Here is a 21,553-nt window from a genome sequence, read left to right on the forward strand (position 1 = left end):
AAATAAAACTCTCCAAGTTTTTTCGTCTGTAAGTTTGAGGCACTGAAGGAAACAAAAGACGGTAAGAATCGAACAAATGCATTGTTAAAATCAATTATACAAGATGGATGTGTTTTGTGACAAGCAAAATTTGAATCTGTGACTCTGAAATCAGCTACAAGGGTCGGTCCGGTTTTTTTGCCAATACTGTACATACATACATACATACATAAAGTGATGGATTATAAATAATCTTTAATGACAGGCAAAATTTAAGTACATGGACGTCAAATCGTTGTTGTTCCTGCAATAACTCCTATGTGACATATTTATCGATTTTCAGATTTTTGCTCTATTGAATAACTTAAATAGTGATAGAGCAAATAATAAAATCTCCTATATGTAATTATATTTCTTTCCTTCGAAAATGTAAGAATTCACAATCCTCTATGTATGGCTGCCATAGGATGAACAAATGTGTTGTTTCTTCCTACTGAAAAATTGTATATTTTGCACATAGGAGTTATTGCAGGAACAACGACGAAATGTTACGTCAACTGACTGCAATGTACGCAATAACTATGGCACAGCTTTCATGAAGTATAAAGGTCACGGTCCTGAATTCAAGCCCTCGACAAGCATGGATATTATATTAAGTTGGACTGACTACATTTCCGATCTCACGCATATCCCATGTCACTGAGTCCTACTCAGTGTCCGTACAAAAATGTCGAGACAAACATAAAAAGGTATGACCTTAGACTGTATCGCTAGGAAATGGAATTGTTTAATACGAACGAGGAAAATATACCTTGACACAAGACCGGGAGGACGGCCAGTTGGCGCGCCGTGTCATTAGACTACTTGCTAAACAGAGGCTGGATGGTATAGGTGACTAAGATTTCCAAATAAAGCAGGGGTCGTGATCGTAAATAAACTATTACTAGGACGCTTCGCGAAAAATTTATAATAATAATAATAATAATAATAATAATAATAATAATAATAATACTTACAAATGGCTTTAAAAAACCCCGGAGGTTCACTGCCGCCCTCACATATGCCTGCCATCGGTCCCTATCCTGAGAAAGTTTAATCCAGTCCCTATCAACATATTCCACCTCCCTAAAATCCATTTTAATATTAATTCTCCTATCTACGTCTCGGACTCCCCAAAGTCTTTTTCCCCTCAAGTCTTCCAACTAGCACTCTATATGCATTTCTGGATTCATTCATACGTGCTACGTGCCCTGCCCATCGCAAACGTTTGGGTATAATAATAATAATAATAATAATAATAATAATAATAATAATAATACTTACAAATGGCTTTAAAAAACCCCGGAGGTTCACTGCCGCCCTCACATATGCCTGCCATCGGTCCCTATCATGAGCAAGTTTAATCCAGTCCCTATCATCATATTCCACCTCCCTAAAATCAATTTTAATATTATTCTTCTATCTACGTCTCGGACTCCCCGATAGTAATATACGTTACAAGAGCGGTATGTTGACGTTTTCATGGTCGAGGAAAAGATTGAAAAAGCGAAACGTAGTTGAGCTTTTTTAATTTCCGAGAACATGAAAACAAACATACCGCTCGTGTATCGTACATTATTTTGTGCGAAGATCGTTTATTACATACCTGAAAGACGAATTTCTAATTAGTTGCAATGAAATCTCCATGTTGGTTTCTGTTTAATGACGGCAACTTCGGAACACCAAAATATCTTTCTTCAACATTGTTACTATAAAATGTTTTCTGTATTTACTATACTCCAGCAGGCCGTGATATACATCTGTCTTTCCCCCCCCCCCCAGTCTATAAATGCGAACTTAAAACAAACGGTAAGGTTATGTAATGATTTATTTTTCATTTTATTATTTTAACAATATTACTTATATAACATATTGCAGTAATAACATCGGCATCTGTAATCTTGTTGATTTTTTCACGGCTTCCTTAATGTTACTTGTATCAGGAATGCAATAAGTTTCGTGGAGTAGTAGACTTTACTTAATTTTTGCAAATATTTAAAAACAATAATTAACATTGGAATTTAGGTGAAATTGCAGTGGTAAGTTTCCAATTTATAATTATTACTATGTTAAACGTCTCTAAAAATAATATGTTAAAAGCCTAAAGCAGTAAAATGAATGTCGCGCTTAAGCGGTAAGAAGAGGGAAATTGTTGTGTGTGTTACGTTGGGAATACTGAATGTGGTATTTCACACTTACCGCGTATTGGTTCTGTGCGGAAAACAAGCAAATACGCACGATCTAATAATAATAATAATAATAATAATAATAATAATATTTTTGCTCGTTTGCATCGAACCCTGAAACTTCTGATAGATAACTGTGTAACATATGAATTTAACACTTTCTGAAATAATTAATAGAATTGCATTGAATGGATACATATTTTATTACTTTTATTATTATTATTATTATTATTATTATTATTATTATTATTATTATTATTATTATTATTATTAGGGTAAAATCTCGACAAGACGCTCTTGAAGGAACCGCGTGTAAACCGCGTATTTACAGGGACTACGTATTATGCGGGTATTCCAATTATTAATGGGAAATATTAGGATACGGTTCCCTCACTGCCAACATTTTATCTTAAAGAGAGAGAGAAAGAGAGCTAGAGAGAGAGAGAGAGAGAGAGAGAGAGAGAGCAGATTTATCAGTTGTCGAAAGAGCAACATCATGCTTTGTGAAAGGCTGGAATTTTGAGGGAAGAGGAGAAGTAAGGTAACCGTGTTCTGAAGTTTATTATTATTATTATTATTATTATTATTATTATTATTACTATGATTAGAGTACTTCTTAGTAATGCCGCTGCTATTATACATACTAGTCTACTAATCTAAACTTTTGCAATACAACGTTGAATAAGAAGCAAGTAAGACTATTAAAATGATAAAAAGTAAAAATAAAGAAGCAGGGCGCCCCCAGGTTGCAAAAAAAAAATACCGGGGCAGCGCCTCGGCATGACTACACCCCTGAAATAAAGTATACTTATCTACATGGTTATAGCAACGATTGCGATAGTGACAATGATGGTAAAGGTGATAGTAACAATTTTGATGAGGATGATTATGATGATAATGACAAAAATATAATGATAATTAATTACGGTCAATGTTACTATTATTATGAGAGTTCCAAATCAAGTTAAAATACTCCGAGTCTTGATGTTGATATGTAAGCGTTGGTGAATGCCTTGTTGTGATGCATCTTTCTGAGAAATTTTAAATTTAGAGTGAACCATGTGACAACACGTGTGTCTGACGCCGACAGCGTCGATCGGAAATCGCACTTGATCTGTAAAACTACCAAAGCTTCATTTTGAATGAGATGTGCCGGCTTCCCTTCTATTCGCACCCCATTCTTCTGTCTGTGTCATCCGTCTCCGAAGAATAACAAGTTGGAGGCTTAGGTCTAGATGTTATTTACATATAAACGGGTTAATCGGGTTTTATGAAGCCGAGAGGCTCATGTATTCATAACTGCAGTACAAGACAGGTAAAATTACTTGGGACTCGAAGTGTTGTAGGTCTATAATGCTTAAAAAGTACAATTGAAGACGTTATACCTATGTAATATAATATAATATAATATAACATAATATAATATAATATAATATAATATAATATAATATAATATAATATAATGTAACTGTCCGAAGACAGGTCTGAATATCACAAGTGATGCCAACATGGCACCACTTATGAGGCAAGTAGACCAAGAGATAATGGGTAAGATGGCCACTTTCTCTCCCCTTCCATTGCATACATCGCCGATCTGCTACATAATTATTACACTACTCAGACTTCAGATGTATACAAACAATATTGTTCTTCCTCTGACACATATCGTCAAGTGAGATAATAGAAGTACATATCAGCCATAACCTCAATCATTATATAATATGATATATAATATAATAAAATATAATATAATATAATATAATATAATATAATATAATATAATATACATGCATACATGCATACATACATACATACATACATACATACATACATACATACATACATACATACATTCAACTTTTATACAATTATCAATTTGTTAAAAAAAACCAATTGCAATATATTCCAATCATGTATATATATACTTTCTTTTCTTTTTATTTAGGTTAAGCCATATATATGTATTTGTATTAACTCTCTATCTTCCTTAGGTAATATCAATGTATCCAAATGTATATTTATCGTAGGAAACGGAAAATCTAAAACATGTAGTATTACTCTGTAATGGAGCATGTTGTTCAAAAAAAAAAATACATACATACATACATACATACATACATACATACATACATACATACATACATACATACATAAGTGTTCTGCCCATGGGCAGGTCTGTCACTGCAAACTCAGCATTCTATTTTCTACCTTTCTCTTAGCCTCCTATTATGATATCTTAATGTCGTCTATCATCTGATATCTTCTTCTGCCCCGAACTCTTCTCCCGTTCACCATTACTTTCAGTGCATCCTTCAGTAGACAGTTACTTCTCAGCCAGTGACCCAATCAATTACTTTTTTCTTTTGGATCAGTTTCAGCATCATTCTTTCTTCACCCTCTCTTTCCAACACAACATTTCTTATTCTGTCTGTCCACTTCGCAAGCTCCATTCTTCTCCATATCTACATTTCAAGCGCTTCTATTGTTTTCTCATCATTTTGTCGTAATGTCCATGTTTCTGCCCCATACAATGGCATACTCCACACAAAGCACTTCACCTTTAGCAATATGACAACAGTCTTTGACAAATCTTTTTCAATATTGATCAATCTTTGACAAGTTTTCTTGTAAGTAGCGACTTGAAAGAAAAATTTGATTCTTTTTCTCTTGTATGGAGGAGGACTCCGAAGATTTACACTGCAGGCTGAGGTTTATTGTGTTTACCACTCGTATTCTGTGAACTATTTGGTAGCCGAACGGCCGCGCTCAGCACCCCGCATCACGAACTTAACCCGGGTTATGGTATGGATGATACTGATATGTGAATTACTGATCGCGAAATGAGTCCGAGGTCCAACGGCGAAAGTTACCCAGCAATTCTGCTTCAATTGATTGAGGGAAAACCTCGGAAAAACCCCAACCAGATAACCGCTTAAGCAGCTTTACACATCATTTTCAGATGAGCGTGTACAGGGGATGAAAACAAAATAACATAACGTATCTCCGAAATCAAAACGGAAGAGTGGAGGAAGATTGGGAAGGGAAACAAATAAAACATAAAAAGGGAAAAGAATGCAGAGTAAAAGAAATTGATAGAGGACAATAACTAATGAATGATATATAAGACGGGAGAGGAAGGATGAAGGAACGAAAAGAAGAGAAAACTAAACTAAAATGAAGAAGTTATTGAATAGAGAGGGGGAGAGAAAAAAGAAAAAGAACAGGAAGAAATGATTAATGGTAGAAAAGAATACTTATATTTAACGAAGGAATGACATACGATGCAGGCCTATCAGAAAATAAAGAAAACGATCTTTCCAGTTTCGCTGTCGAAATGCATGATACGATTCTTGGACCATTAAGAAGAGATAAAGAATTCTTTTTAACCACACGTGTTGAACAGCGAATCATAGCGGAATTACCTCAAAGAGGCCCCTCCGTAATTCTGACTCGGGTACGGCATTTTGTTTTTAGACAGACGGAGCTGGAGTAGGGGTCGCTTTCACGTGACAGGGGATCCCGACTCAATTAAAAGAAGTGCCTCGCAGTCGCATGCCGCCGCGACGGGGTAGGAGCCGCGGTCTTTAACCACGGTACATGATTGACAGGTGGCGTCTACCTGTTACGGAAGGAGACAAACACATCAAAGGCCAACGAAGACCCGTGCATTCTAGGAGGGGTATTTCTTTGTTATTATTTCCCTTGATTTTATGCCGTCGTAATAAGGGTACAAAGGTTTCCTTGTAAGCGAAAGAGAATGATCTGCTTGTGCAATAGCGTGTCATACTGATATTGGTAATAGTGGTACTCTAGTTTGACACAAGCCGCTAACGTGGTTCATTACCACTGTCACCGCCGCCGCCGCCACCAGCACCACCGTAGTCGCCGCCACCACCACCACCACCGCCGCCGCCACCGCCACCACCACCACCACCACCATCACCACCATAGGAGTTTTCATTTAGTGAAACCTAATTTTAATTGCTCGTATTTTCTTAATTTTTTACACAGTCTTAAAAATTCTGGCACCGCCTTATTGCACAAGAAGTGGATTTTTTACATCACCTTGACAAGGAGTTTGTTTGCTATCATATCATATCATATCATATATCATATCATATCATATCATATCATATCATATCATATCATATCATATCATATCATATCATATCATATCATATCATATCATATCATATCATATCATATCATATCATATCATATATCATATCATATCGTATCATATCATATCATATCATGTCATGTCCTATCCTATCATATCATAATATTTGATCTCAGAGGTTATGTCCAGCTACATGTCTAAGAAATTTCATCTCTGACGATTATATTCTACTACTTTCACTTTTGTTTAGTGCCCATGTCCCTGCTTCATAAACCAATGCTGAAACTGCCATAATTCTGTAACATTTTAAAATGGTGTTGCTCTTGCTCTTTCGTGTGGAGATACACCTGTTTGAATAACAAGCATTAGAATAAGCAAGATGGAAAGATAAATTATTTAATGATTTCATTTCTTACTTATTTAGATGATATTAATATATTTCAGCAGTTCAATGCACTTTTCCGCTCTGTTGATAGTCCTAACAGTAAGTGTTATATTAGGAGAAAATTTCTCGCTCCGGCACTGAGGATAGAAGTCAGGTCTTCAAGCTCTACGCGTTGAATGCTCTTACCAACTCAGCTATGCCGGGGACCGTGCACAGTACCAAATCGAACTCTCCTTTGTTCCACTTTGGCGATATTCTGTTTGGCGACATAATGTTACAGTACATAGGCCTACAGTATTTTAGACGTCACTCCACAGGAGCGCATTTATATTAGTAAATAACACTGATGTCGAGTATCGCAACACTTTACTATTTAGCAGCCTATACTACCGTACGACTGAATAATTTATTAGTTATATGATATATTTATTCCTGAAGATTTTTATCTGTAACCTTAACATAAGTTATTTTTGGAGCAAATTTTCGCTCTGGCACTGAAAATCGAACCCAGGTCTTCAGCTCTACGTCCTGAAAGCTCTTTACAACTGAGCTATGCCGTGAACCCTGCCCAAACTATCAAAGTCATTTAACATATAAATTCGCTCCTGTATAGTGACGTCTAAAAGAAGTACTACGACAATGTCATAAAAATACGGAGTAAGGTCGAAGGAAAACACAGGAGAGTTCGAACTGGTATTGTGGACGGGTCCCCTTTGGCAATATTATTCAGCGCGTAGAGATGAAGACCTGGTTTCGATCACCAGTGTCAGAGCTACAATTTTCTTCTAAAACAACATATAAGATGAAAATCTGTAGGAATACAAATTTCCATGTAACTAATAAAAACACTAGGTGTTGTTCTACTGAGGTTGTCTTCTCATTCTTTTATTAGGGCAGCACTATTCATAACGCGAGTGACCAATTCGCACCTTGTGTGTATTTTGTTTTTGTGCATTTCGCCTTTCATCCAACCCACAGGCAAAAATCAACAGGAATAAGGTCTGGGGACCTTGGTGGCAAATACATATGATCACCACGGCCGATCCATCGTTCAAGGAATGTGATATTTACATGATGTGTCACCTCACAGCTGAAATCTACAGGGGCTCCGTCATGCAGGAAGAACACCCATCTTTGGAGCAAAGGGAGCTACAAACAGCTATTTCTCTACATCAATTATGAAGAGTGCTGCATTCAGAAAAGCGACACGTACTATTGCTTTGTAAATAGTATGTAGTTATTTGTCGTTCGATCGTTTCACTTCTAAGGGAACAGTTTACTTATTGCTGGAGAGGCTACATGCAAATTAAATTTAGATATCACTTCATATAGTCTAATAATTTCTGAGCAGCTGTTTGTAACAAATCTGTTCTGCCCCAAAGTAATGTTATGAGTAGACCTCGGATTTTAGGTTAAGCTTAAATGCCTAATTCTTTCTGTAGGGATAAGCTAAATTAAATATTTTCACATTTTATATAAAATATTAACGTTTCAAAGCGGTTTTATGGTGTCTAAAAATGTCTATTTTGCCCATTGAGACCTATTTTTAAGGTTTTAGAACCTAAAATTGCCTATTTACTCGTATATTTGTTACTATATATTTTTAAATTTTCGAGTAGTAGTGAAAGAGAAAGTTTTGAATGTCTTGGGGTATGTATGGTTCAAATATCCTGTAATAGTTTGGTTGTAGGAATGAAGAAATTCCTGGAAGGTGTCTGGTTTTGTTGACTCTTGAGCGGACCTTAGGAATGTGATGAATCTGGAGGATGTAGTTCTCTCTAAAGAAATCAGCATGGCAAATATTTCTAGATTTAAATATGCATCCATTGCTTCGGTATCATTGCGAATAATTTTTTCGCTTGTAAAAAGGGTTTTGGCTAAGAAGAGACAACGTTTTACAATAAAAAATAGAGAAAAACGTTATGTATTGCAATGCTATTTATTATGAATAATGTGTTAATTGTAAATGCATTGGTAAATTAATTAATTTAATTGTAATATGAGCACTTGTGTATTAGCAGCCTTAAAGCATTAAGGCCAATGAATTCATTAAAAATTACATACCGGTATTCATAATTTAAGACTTAACAAGAATAAAGTTTCTAACCGCAATATTTTTACTGTTTTTGTCACTGTATGCCGTAATGCTTAATTTTCACTAATCAATTGCAGCTTTATAGTTGCTGTAGTTTGCGTAGTTAGAAATTACATTTTAACCGCATAAAATAATACTTTTACGCTACTTGAAATTGTATTTTTAGGTGCCCAAATCTATGTTTTTAGTGCCTATTTTAATAAATTCAGAGCCTATTTTAGGTGCCTAAAAGTTAGTTTTAAGTGTCTAAAAGTCCGAGGTCTAGTAATAAGTCTGGTGGAATTTTGAAGGTGTGATTCACTGGGAGTTTATTCCAAACAGACGTACAGTCGATGCGGATCTTTAGGCCTATTCTCAACAGCTAGAACGAGTTCACGACGTTTTGATGGAGAGATACCCGGATGGACTTCAGACTTAGGTATAACTTTCATAAAACGTCATGAGAAAATGTATCCCCACATGAAGATTCGAACCAACGCTCATTCCATAACGCCAGTCCAAAGCATGACGCCTTACATCACGCGATTACGGCGCGAGACTTTTAATATTATCACTATTACTAATAATGTTTGTCTTAAAACTCCTGTAACTCCAAATACCATAAAAGGGGACATTGAATAAAGACTTATCCTATCCTCATCAGCGGTGGAGCAATATATCAATCCAGTTGTACAAATTTATCCCTCTAGCTTCCCGGTATCAGCGAGGGTTAACGCCGGGTGCCGAACGGGGATTGCTGATGTCTATAATCGATTCATCCACGCATCCGGTGCAGTATGTTTGTTCTACATATACAGGCGCCATTGTTACAGTCTCTCCATATATTTTTTATTTCCTTTTCTCTGTTGCATTATCTCGTTGGAGCTTCCGTCCTGACGCAGGGTGCACAGGAACGAAGTTCACATCGTTCGCACAGCCCAGATTTACGCAATCTAACATCATTATTTACCTGAATATATTAGGAGAAAACCCACAAAAGATTAGGGAAAACATGGGAATTTTACTTGAAGCAAGTAGAGAGATAGGTTTGGAACTAAATCCCGAAAAGACAACGTATATGATTATGTCTCGTGACGAGAATATTGTACGAAATGGAAATATAAAAATTGGAAATTTATCTTTTGAAAAGGTGGAAAAATTCAAATACCTATGAGCAACAGTAACAAATATAAATGATACTCGGGAGGAAATTAAACACAGATTAAATAAGGGAAATGCCTATTATTATTCGGCTAAGAATATTTTATCATCCAGTCTGCTGTCAAAAAATCTGAAAGTTAGAATTTATAAAACAGTTATATTACCGGTTTTTTTTTTTATGGTTGTGAAACTTGTACTCTCACTTTGAGAGAGGAATATACGTTAAGGGTGTTTGAGAATAAGGTGCTTTAAATCCAGACGTTTGAGATGGGCAGGGCATGTAGCACGTATGGGCGAATCCAGAAATGCACATGGAGTGCTAGTTGGGAGGCTGGAAGGAAAAATACCTTTAGAGAGGCCGAGACGTAGATGGGAAGATAATATTAAAATGGATTTGAGGGAGGTGGGATATGATGATAGAGACTGGATTAATCTTGCTCAGGATAGGGACCAATGGCGGGCTTATATGAGGGTTCCTTAAAAAACCAGTACGTAAGTAAGTAGGCCTAAGTAAGTAGTAGTAATAATAATAATAATAATAATGATAATAATAATAATAATAATAATGATAATAATAATAATAATAATAGGCCCCTAATAATAATAATAATAATAATAATAATAATAATAATAATAATAATCTTTGGCATACAGCCCGTGAAGGGCCGAGACCTACCAGCCGGCTGCTGGCCTCACATGGCGAAGCAGAGGTGGACGATCATTCAACCAGAATGGAGGTATCATGTGATTAGCACGGTGATTCCGCCAGTCGTTATAGCTGGCTTTCGCAACCGGATTTCGCTACCTACTGTAGCTCCCCAAGTGCATAATGATACTGGGTGGGCACCGGTCCCATACACTGGCCGAATTTTCATGAGAAAATTTCTTCCCCCATGAGGACTCGAACCAGCGCGCATTCTGTAACGCGCATCCTAGCCAGGATGCCTTAGGCCACAACGTTACGCCGCGGGACTCCTTTCCTGCATGTCATGTCAAAATAATTTATTTGGTATTATTGTCTCTTTTGTAATGTTCTCTCCTGCTTCGTCCTTTCCCAATCCTCTTTTATTTTTTATTCTCATATTTTTTCATTTTTCTCACCTTTCATCTTCTTTTTCCTCTTCCATTGTTTTCACTATTCATTTTTCTTCTCTCCTTCCCTGCCACATATTCCTTTTTCTCCTTTATTTTTCCATCATCTCTTTTTTTCTCTTTTCTCTTGTTTCTACTTTTCTTCTCTTAAATCATATTTATTTTCCTTTTTTCCTTTTACTTTACTCTGTTCTCTCTTCTTTCTTTCTTGTCCCAAATAATTTTCTTTCTATGCTCTTTTCCTTCTCTCTATCGTCTTCACTTCTCTCTCGCTCTCGTCTTCACTCTTCTCTCTCCCTCTCGCCCGTCTTCACTCTTCCCTCTTCCTCGCTCCCGTCTTCACTCCTCTTTCTCTCGTCCTCACTCTCATCTCTCTCGTCCTCACACTCATCTCTCTCGTCCTCACTCTTACCTCTCTCTCTCGTCTTCACTCTCATCTCTCTCTTTTCCCTCTTATCTCTCCCTCTCGTCTTCACTTCTCTCATGTCTCTCGTCCTCACTCTTATCTATCCCTCTCGTCCTCATTCTCTCTCTCTCTGGTCTTCACTTCTCTCTGTCGTCCTCACTCTCATCTCTCTCTCGTCCTCACTCATCTCTCTGGTCTTCACTTCTCTCTGTCGTCCTCACTCTCATCTCTCTCGTCCTCACACTCATCTCTCTCTTGTCCTCACTCTCATCTCTCTGGTCTTCACTTCTCTCTCTCGTCCTCACTCTCATCTCTCTCGTCCTCACTCTCATCTCTCTGGTCTTCACTCCTCTCTGTCGTCCTCACTCTCATCTCTCTCGTCTTCACTCTTATCTCTCTCGTCTTCACTCTTATCTCTCTCGTCTTCCTTCTCGTTTTCACTTCTCTCTCGTCTTCACTTTTCTTTCCCCCCTCTCTCGTCTTTATTCTCTCTCTCTCTCATCTTCATTCTTCTGTCTCCTTCTCGTTTTCACTCTCTCCTCTCCCTCTTTCGTCTTCACTCTTCTCTCTCTTGTTTTTATTCTCTCTCTCTCTCATCTTCACTTTCGTCTCCTCTCCTTTGCTGTCCTCTCCTCTACTAAATAATAATGGAATATTAATGACAAGAGAAATCCAAATATTATTCTAGTTAAACTATATCTGATTTTTAAAGGATAAGTATGCTAATGTACTCATACTTCGTTGAAACAGATACCAGCAGCTGACTAACCTGGCGCTTAGTTTTTAGAACAAGTTGCATTCCACTTTAGAACCAATTTTTCTTACGATTCCAGGCGCTTTATAGAACTTACTAAATAGCCTATGCTTTGTAAAAGTACTACGATGATAGATCTACCTATTTTGTAAGTACTTTCAGTCTGGAATAAAAGTGAGATATTCAGCTCTTTATCGCCGTAGGAACTCAGCTGTTACGCCTATAATCTATTATAATTTGCTTGAAATGTATCAGGAAATATTAATAAAATTACTCTTCTTTCATAACCTCAGCATTATGCAAAGTAGAAAGTCCGCCCGTCACACACTGTAGTTATAATGTATCTGGGAAAGAATGTAACAGTCACGTATTTGTAATATTATCATGTGCGTTTGATTCTGCATATGTGAAGAGATACTCAATAATGAATGCTTTAACAACTGCTTTTAAAAATCTCATATAGAAACCACATTTCAATTACATAAAACATCGTGTAGTGGTTATCATGGCAATGGATTTCAGGTTCGTTGATTCAAACCAGGCTGGATATGATGCAGTTTTAAGGGAAACGGAAGTAGTCAGCACTATTTCATAAAAAATGAAATAAATAATGAAAAACTGTACGAAAGATTTACAAAATGTATTTACTGTAGTAAATTTACCATTGAATAAAGGAAGTGAAGGAAAAATGTACCACTTACTACTCACACGCACTTTCCATCCTATCATTAGGTGTCGACCTGGTTGGCGAGTTGGTATAGCTCTGGCCTCCTGTGCCCAAGGTTGCGGGTTCGATCCCGGGCCAGGTCGATGGGATTTAAGTGTGCTTAAATGCGACAGGCTTATGTCAGTAGATTTACTGTCATGTAAAAGAACTCCTGCGGGACAAAATTCCAGCACATCCGGCGACGCTGATATAACCTTTGCAGTTGCGAGCGTCGTTAAATAAAACATAACATTTAACATCATTAGGTAACTTATGCCTACCAGTTGTCCTCACCTCAGAATTAGAGTTCTTTGCTTTATTAGACGAATAGAGTCCAAAAACGTTTTGTTCTATTGTATCTGTAGATGGTAGCAATCAATTGAAGGGTTCTCTGAAGAAAAAAAAAAAAGACAACCATAGTCCAAAAACATACATTTTCCGGAGAAACAAGAAAAACTATTTGGGATGGGTGTTGTTGACACTTCAAATATGAAATTCATCATGTCGTTTCTTAAGATATTATAGAAACGTGAGACAACTGAATCACATTTATAACTTAAATTTTCTCACAGAAATACATGTGTAAATGTAGGTAACTGTGGACAATAGAATAGAATGTTTTATTTTCGCTGGGAGAGTTAAGGCCATCAGGCTTCTCTTCCACTCAACCAGCCTTAATCAATACAATAGAGACATACATATTTAAATTATGAACACTTACAATACAATAAAGATTCTCCAGCTCTATTCTTCAGTTAAGTTTTAACGACGAGTAGGCCTACATTTTTTTTGTAATTTGAGATAAAGTCTATACGAAAAAAAAATAACTTAATTTATGAGCAAATGTAATTCAATTCAGTCTATATGCAATATGTAAAGAATTATAATTGGGTTGAGATAACTATGGTGGTTTTAAGAAAAAATATTCAGTTGTGGCTGCAGTGTGCCTCTCCTTTAAGCTTCTTTTTCTTTATTATATCCTGTTTCTTCCCCTCCCGTTGCTTACGTTTCTTCCATGGGGGTTACTTCTGCACCTAAAGATGACTTCGTAAGTACAATAATTCACGTGCCAAAGTATTTTTCTCTGAGGTGGTTTTTGCCGCGTACTTAAGAAGCAGCAATCTAATACAGTTTAAAATTGTATGGATAAATGTTTCAAGATTGTATGAATGGGATATTTGTAAATGCTACCATCGTCCTGATGGACAATGACTGTTTTCGCAAAAAAATTCTTTGGACTATGGTTGTTTTATGAAAACCACTGAAAATTTCCACTCCTATAACATAGACCTATGGTTTTTTTTCCCTAACAAATAATTCAGTAGATGGCCGCTACAATACGCTCACCATAAGTTTAATATCTCAAAATTGTATTGTTTGGACTATGGTTCTTTTTTTTTTTTTTTTTTTTTTTTTTTCAAAAAACCCTCCAATTTATTACCGGGTACACACCCGTACTCTTTTATTCAGCTGATTCTTTACGAAATAAATATCTAATCTGAAAAACGGTCACGTGAACAGCTAAGGCTTACGTGTAAACTGATCGTTGCATCATTATTCAAGTGACAGCCTATGTGTTCGGTTTCTGGAAAATAAGCGAAGTGTATAGCGAGTTTCATGTTTGTCCATCCTGTCTTGCTCGGAGGTATTACATCATGTTTATTATTAGGCCTATATGCCCAAAAACTTGCCTATTTTTGGATAGTCCTATCTATGAGAGTATGCCTATTTTCATCTCTCTCATACATGGGCTGTAAATAAAGTAGTGGTAACATTGCCGAGAATGGGTCATGCGTATTCGCATGCGATACCAGACAACTGGTGATCGTAGTTGGAGATATTGTTGATGTATTGAATGATAAAACCGGTTGCTATGACAACATATGTTGTTACTGTGCGTGGCTAAATGTAGAGCACTATTTTTTAACTGCTCTAAAGCATGTTTACTAAACTTGAGCAGCGATTGTGGATAAAAATCGAGGTAGTCCGTGGTAGAAATGCACGCCAATGTCATCAAGGGTTACTTGAAGCTTGTGGCAACGATGCACTACCATATCAGACCGTTGCAAGATGGATCTCTGCATTTCGTACGGGTCGGAATAAGACGGCACATGTGGCTCGCACAGGTCGCCCATCCATTTGTCACTAACAAATGGAGTTACTGCGAGGTCTTCCTGCTGTTATTTCAGCCAGAATTCAAAATCTTCCACCATCCTCACTGCAGTTTTTTAGAAATGAATTCGTGAAAATATTGTATATTTTCCACAACAGCCTATCATCTAGGTAGTCGAAGATCGATCCCAGGCAATGTCAGTACAAAGCAGTTTTGTGGCAGATTTTCTCAAAGTATCCGGGATTTAGGGTGTTTGAGAATAAGGTGCTTAGGAAAATATTTGGGGCTAAGATGGATGAAGTTACAGAAGAATGGAGAAAGTTACACAACTCAGAACTACACGCATTGTATTCTTCACCCGACATAATTAGGAACATTAAATCCAGACGTTTGAGATGGGCAGGGCATGTAGCACGTATGGGCGAATCCAGAAATGCATATAGAGTGTTAGTTGGGAGGCCGGAGCGAAAAAGACCTTTAGGGAGGCCGAGACGTAGATGGGAAGATAATATTAAAATGGATTTGAGGGAGGTGGGATATTATGATAGAGAATGGATTAATTTTGCTCAGTTTAGGGACCAATGGCGGGCTTATATGAGGTCGGCAATGAACCTCCGGGTTCCTTAAAAGCCAGTAAGTAAGTAAGTAAGTAAGTAAGTAAGTAAGTAAGTAAGTAAATAAGTAAGTAAATAAGTAAGTAAGTAAGTAAGTAAGTAAGTAAGTATCCGGTTTCTCTAGCTAATGAAATTTCGTCCAGACTGTCTGGGACCGGTTTCCATCCAGCATCGTCATGAATTGGGTGCGCTACGGTACGAATAAGTAACAAAATCTGACTTCCAACGCCGAAAGTTAAGGTTGGTTCACAATAAACTGCGAACGGAAACGAGAACGAGAACGGAAATAATGTTAAAATAAATTTATTTAAATATGAGCATTCACAATTAACGAGAAGCTTGCCGGAGCCCGGAAACGGGAACATTAAACTTAATTGTGAATGTTCATATTTAAATACATTTATTTTAACAATATTTACGTTCTAGTTCTCGTTTCCGTTCAGGTTTATTGTGGACCAGCCTTTAATCAGCAATTCCACTTCAACAGGTTAAGGGAAAACCTCGAAGAAACCTCAATCATGTTACTTGCCCCAACCAGAATTTGAACCCGAGCTCGCTCGTTTCACGGTCAGATATGTCAGCCGTACTTCACAGTGGTGGACTAGAGGTGGATCACAAGCCTCATTTCTTGATAACTAACGTAATAATAATGCAAGCGAAGTCATAATAATTCCGAATAAGTAAAAATATGACAAAATTAAATTACTGCGAAAAGAGAGAAACCTATTATTAGAAAATTTGTACCATCATCTTCATGAAATTCACTTATTCTTTCAGAAGTAACGATAATAAATGAATAATTCCCCCAATGATACACTACCTTTCCGCTCACCCTGTGACATGACATAGGTCGTTTCTACTGCAGCAACACAAGGAACACCTTATCTGCACCAGGAAGCATCTTCCCCCACCTACGCACCGCAATCTCCTTCCCTTGTGGATTTTTATCTACTATAAGAACATACCCATCATTCACAGAGAAATTCACGCATGACTATTGGTAAGGTCATAACTAAAGGTCAAACTTGTTTATTTCTTATTGTTTACTACGCTTGAAGTCGAAATTAAGAACTGAACATGACAAAGAAAATAACTACGATTCTTAACTTGAAACGTTTACACTCATGGCTCTAATAATAAAAGGTTACGAAAATTTCAACACCTGACGTCACTTACTTAGCAACGGCAATGAGTTAGTATGTCACAATATTCTGACGTCACTTGCTAAGGGCTTAGATTCTTACATTGCATTGATATGACGTTAGTTAGAAGGATGGACATAACTTTCTTACATAAACTGTATTTATTTCTCTTAACACAGACCCATAGGCCTACTAACGGCAGTCCAACAAATCAATTCAGATGAAATACATTATTAAAATTTTAATCACTAGATCTGTAAATAATTTATTGATTACAATTTCATGCATCTGTATTTCCTATATATCTTCTTTGTCAAATCTTGCCTTCCTTATGCGTTACTGGTATATTAATTAACAAAATATTACTTTGTATTATTAATTTGAATCGTTACATAATTACATTCACTAATTTCTTGCATAATCCTTATGTTCTTACAGAGTGACTAAGTGACATTTTTTTGGCAAAGTGAGTTATACATGTGTGTATGTATCTAATGCCTACCCACTTCACTTGCATAATTCGGCTTCCGCATATTGCCGATAGATGGCAGGACTGTGACCCATTTTCAAGTTCCGGCGGGCCACGTTATACATGATGTGTATCTCTGAAGAGTTATGTCGTGTACTAGAGTGAGTGTATGTGTAAGTGTTCATATAAGTGTTGTGTAGGGGGTGGGTGAGGATATAATAAATGTGAGGAAGGGAGAAGGGGAAACTCGGTGCCAACACGTAACCTACTCCTGTCGAATAGCACCAAGGAGTGTCGCCAGGCTTAACGTCCCCATCCGACGGACGACATATACCTTTTCTTCATATGCACTCCGGAGAGATTTGGCATTTAACCCAGGCATATTGGTGCACAATTTAGTGATTAGAAGTTGTGTACGAAAATGCCTTTCTTTATTATATTTTAAAGATAGCCCTATCGATTTGTTAATAAAAGGAGCTACCTACAACAACTGTGTAGGGGTGTAGATTACAACTTATTCCATAGAGTTGGTGAAGAAAGGAACTAACTGTTGAATATGAATCTGTATGGAGTAAACCTTTGTACTCTTTCAAACTTTAATAAGTTTCTAAACGGTTTGAGTCTTACATTTACCAAGAAAGTCTTAGGTTTTTACTTGTCCAAGCTACTATTTTCCTACACAATTCCAAACAAATCTTGAAAATCTAACTTTCCGACACTTTTTTAAATTTACCGAAAAGCACACAAACTGTAATTAGTTCCTTTCACGACTCACCAATTCAAATATAGGAATAGAAACAGAAAAAAAAAATATTAACACGAAACTAAATAAATTTCAAATTATTTGTGGTACAATATGTAGAAAACTGGAAAACAAAACATGAACGGTAACAAGAATTATATTGTGTAGGTCAAAGGTTTTATTATATGGGAGTGAAATATGAGTGAAGACAAAAAGAAAGGAAACAAGAATACAGAACAGAGAAATGACAGTTTTAAGAAGAGCAAAGGGTTGCACATGAATGGATAATTTGAAAAATAAAGATATAAAACCATTGCTAAGAAAATAGTTATTCAATAAGTAGAAAAAGTCAAGATTATCGCAATGATTGGCTAATACATATAAATAGAATGAATTTCCACAAGACTGTCCAAGATAACTCATATGAATAAAGACCATCAGGAAGACCAAATTAGATCAGGCAAATACCTAAACCCTGAAGTAGAGATGATGATAATTATTATTGTTATTATTATTTTTTAGTTCCTACCTACAGTATGATATATTTTCTATTTTACTTTACATATTCCTTTCATTATTTGTTTCTACTTTCGTTCCATTCTTCCATTTATCTAATTAATTTGTTTTTCCTTCAAATATCATCCTTTCTTCGTTACCTTCTATATTTTGTTTTATTTTCATATGCTACTCACCCACACACATAAAGTCCTTTCTTTTCTTTTTTCCCCATCATTTATTTGGCATTTGCTTTGCATGAAATCAAAACAATATTAAGGAAATGAATAGTATTCAGATACTGTATAAGAGAGATCTATGTTTTTGTGAACACTGTTACATCGACGAAGTGTGGTCCAGATGTCATCCACGTACGTAGGAGTTTCTGTGCAATATTCCTCACGCCCATTGTTGTCATTCACAGACCCTTTTCTTTGGTTCTGAAGATGATCCCTGGCTTAGGATACATAAAAGCTCAGGAGTCCACCCCCACACTCTGTATTCTTGTACGATACACTATGACATTGAAATATTTTTTAGTACGGCGAAAATACTCTGACTGTTGGTTTCACGAAGGGTGCGATCAGAATGGGTGTACAGTGCAAGATTACATGTAGACCAACGAGTGTTGTTCACCAATTATTTATTTATTTTATTATTTACTTATTTTTGTATGTATTTATTATGCTGTAGTTCAGGCAAGAGGACTTCTCTTCTACGCCATCATAAACAAATACAAGTAAAATATACGCAAAAGTGAAAAAATAATGTACAATTGTAATGACAAAATTTAACAGTGACTCAATCTACAAAAGAAGCGAGGTGTGAGAATTAAGAAATCTTGGGTCACAGGGAAATGGAGAAGATAGAGGAAAAGAGAAAATGAGAAACATCAACACAGAAGAAGGAAGAAATTAAACAATGAACTAAGGAGAAAAGCTGATAAAACGAAGGAAGATGGGATGAAAGAGTAATGTAAAGAAATAGGGGATCTAGAGAGAATTGGAAGATATGATTTAATGTACCGCAAAGTAAAATGTTTGGACTTCACAAAGAAGAACAAGAAATCCATGTGGTCGATGGACGATGAAATCGGAAATGAAATAATAGACTCTCAGAGAATATTTAACACATGGGAGAAATATGTACAAGAGTTATATGTGACAGGGGATCTTACAGATGACTTAGCTATTTAAGACGAAGCTACCGTATCAGAAGAAGGAAAAAGATTTTCTATTTAAGGGAAGACGGTAAACTAGCGCTTAGGAAAATGAAGGATAGGAAAGCAACAGGAGTGGATGGAATTCCCATTGAATTAGTGAAATGTTTGGGTGAAGATAAGAAAGAGCCACCGGCGTAGCTCAGTCGGTTAAGGCGCTCTCCTGCCGGTCTGAAGTTGCGTTCGGGCGCTGGTTCGATTCCCGCTTGGGCTGATTACCTAGTTGGTTTTTTCCGAGGTTTTCCCCAACCGTAATGTGAATGCAAGGTAATCTATGGCGAATCCTAGGCTTCATCTCGCCAAATATCATCTCGCTATCATCAATCTCATCGACGTTAAATAACCTAGTAGTTGATACAGCGTCGTTAAATAACCAACTAAAATAAAAAAGATAAGATAAAAATTATATCATTATGCAAACGAAATATATGAGAAAGGAGAATGGCCTGAAGATTTTACGAAGACAGTGTTGATTCTAATACCGAAGAAAAATAATGACAATAAATGTAACGAGTTCAGGACTATCAGTTTAATATTACACTCTGCGAAGATTCTCTTGCGAATACTGAATCGACGTTTATATTCTAAGTTGGAAGAAGAGCAGTTTGGCTTCAGGAAGGGAAAAGGTACAAGAGATGCAATTGGACTGCTACGGACAATCGACGAAAGGTACCTAGAGAAGAATAAAGCACTGTGTGTAGTATTTATGGACCTATAAAAGGCTTTTGACAGAGTGGATTGGAATAAACTTATGGGGATCTAAAGAAAATTGATGTGGATTGGAAAGAGAAAAGACTGTTCAGTAATCTTTACTTATATGAAACAACGAGTGAAAGTAAGAATAGGAGAAGAAATGCCAGAAGGAAGTGAAATATGGAGAGGAGTACGACAAGGATGTCTTTTATCACCTACCTTGTTCAACATCTACTGGAGGATTTAGTGAAGAACTGTTTTTAGAACATGGGAGGAGTGATATTAGGAGGAAGAAGAATAAACTATGCTAGATTTGCTGTTGATAAGTAGTTGTTAGCTGAAGAGGAAATGATACTAAGGGATATGCCACTGGAGTTAAATAACAGCTGTGAGCAATATGGAATGAAGATAAATTCCAACAAAACGAAGAGCATGGTCATAGGAAAAAAAGTAAAGAAGGTAAACTTAAGAATTCTAAATGAGGCAGTAGAGGAAGTAAACAGCTTAAAATATTTGGGGTAAACTATAAGCAGTAACATTATCTGCTGCCAGGAAGACGAAAGGAGGATAGCAATGGTAAAGGTAGCTTTTAATAGAAAAAGAAGCATCTTCTGCGGATCTCTGGAAAAAGAACTAAGGAAGAGACTACTGAAGTGCTCTGTGTGCAGTGTGGCATTGTACGGGGCAGAAACATGGATATTACGACGAAGTGAAGAGAAGAAAATAGAAGCATTTGAATTGTGGATATGGAGAAGAATGAAGCGTGTGAAATGGAAGACAGAATAAGAAATGAAGCTGTGTTGGAAAGAGTGGGTGAAGAAAGAATGACGCTGAAAGTGATTAGAAAGAGAAAAAGCAATTGGTTGGGTCACTGGCTGAGAAGAAACTGCCTACTGAAGGATGCACCGGAAGGAATGGTGAACGGGAGAAGAGTTTGAGGCAGAAGAAGATATCAGATGACAGACGACATTAATATATATGGATATTATGCGGAGACAAAGAGGAAGGCAGAAAATAGGAAAAACTGGAGATTGCTGGGTTTGCAGTGAAAGACCTCCCCTTGGGCAGAACACTATGAATGAATGAATGAATGAATGAATGAATGAATGAATGAATGAATGAATGAATGAATGAGGCAACACTGTTACAAGCTGTAGAGGCCCA

Source organism: Periplaneta americana, chromosome 4 (genome assembly GCF_040183065.1).
Source record: "Periplaneta americana isolate PAMFEO1 chromosome 4, P.americana_PAMFEO1_priV1, whole genome shotgun sequence".
In the NCBI taxonomy this organism is placed as follows: domain Eukaryota; kingdom Metazoa; phylum Arthropoda; class Insecta; order Blattodea; family Blattidae; genus Periplaneta; species Periplaneta americana.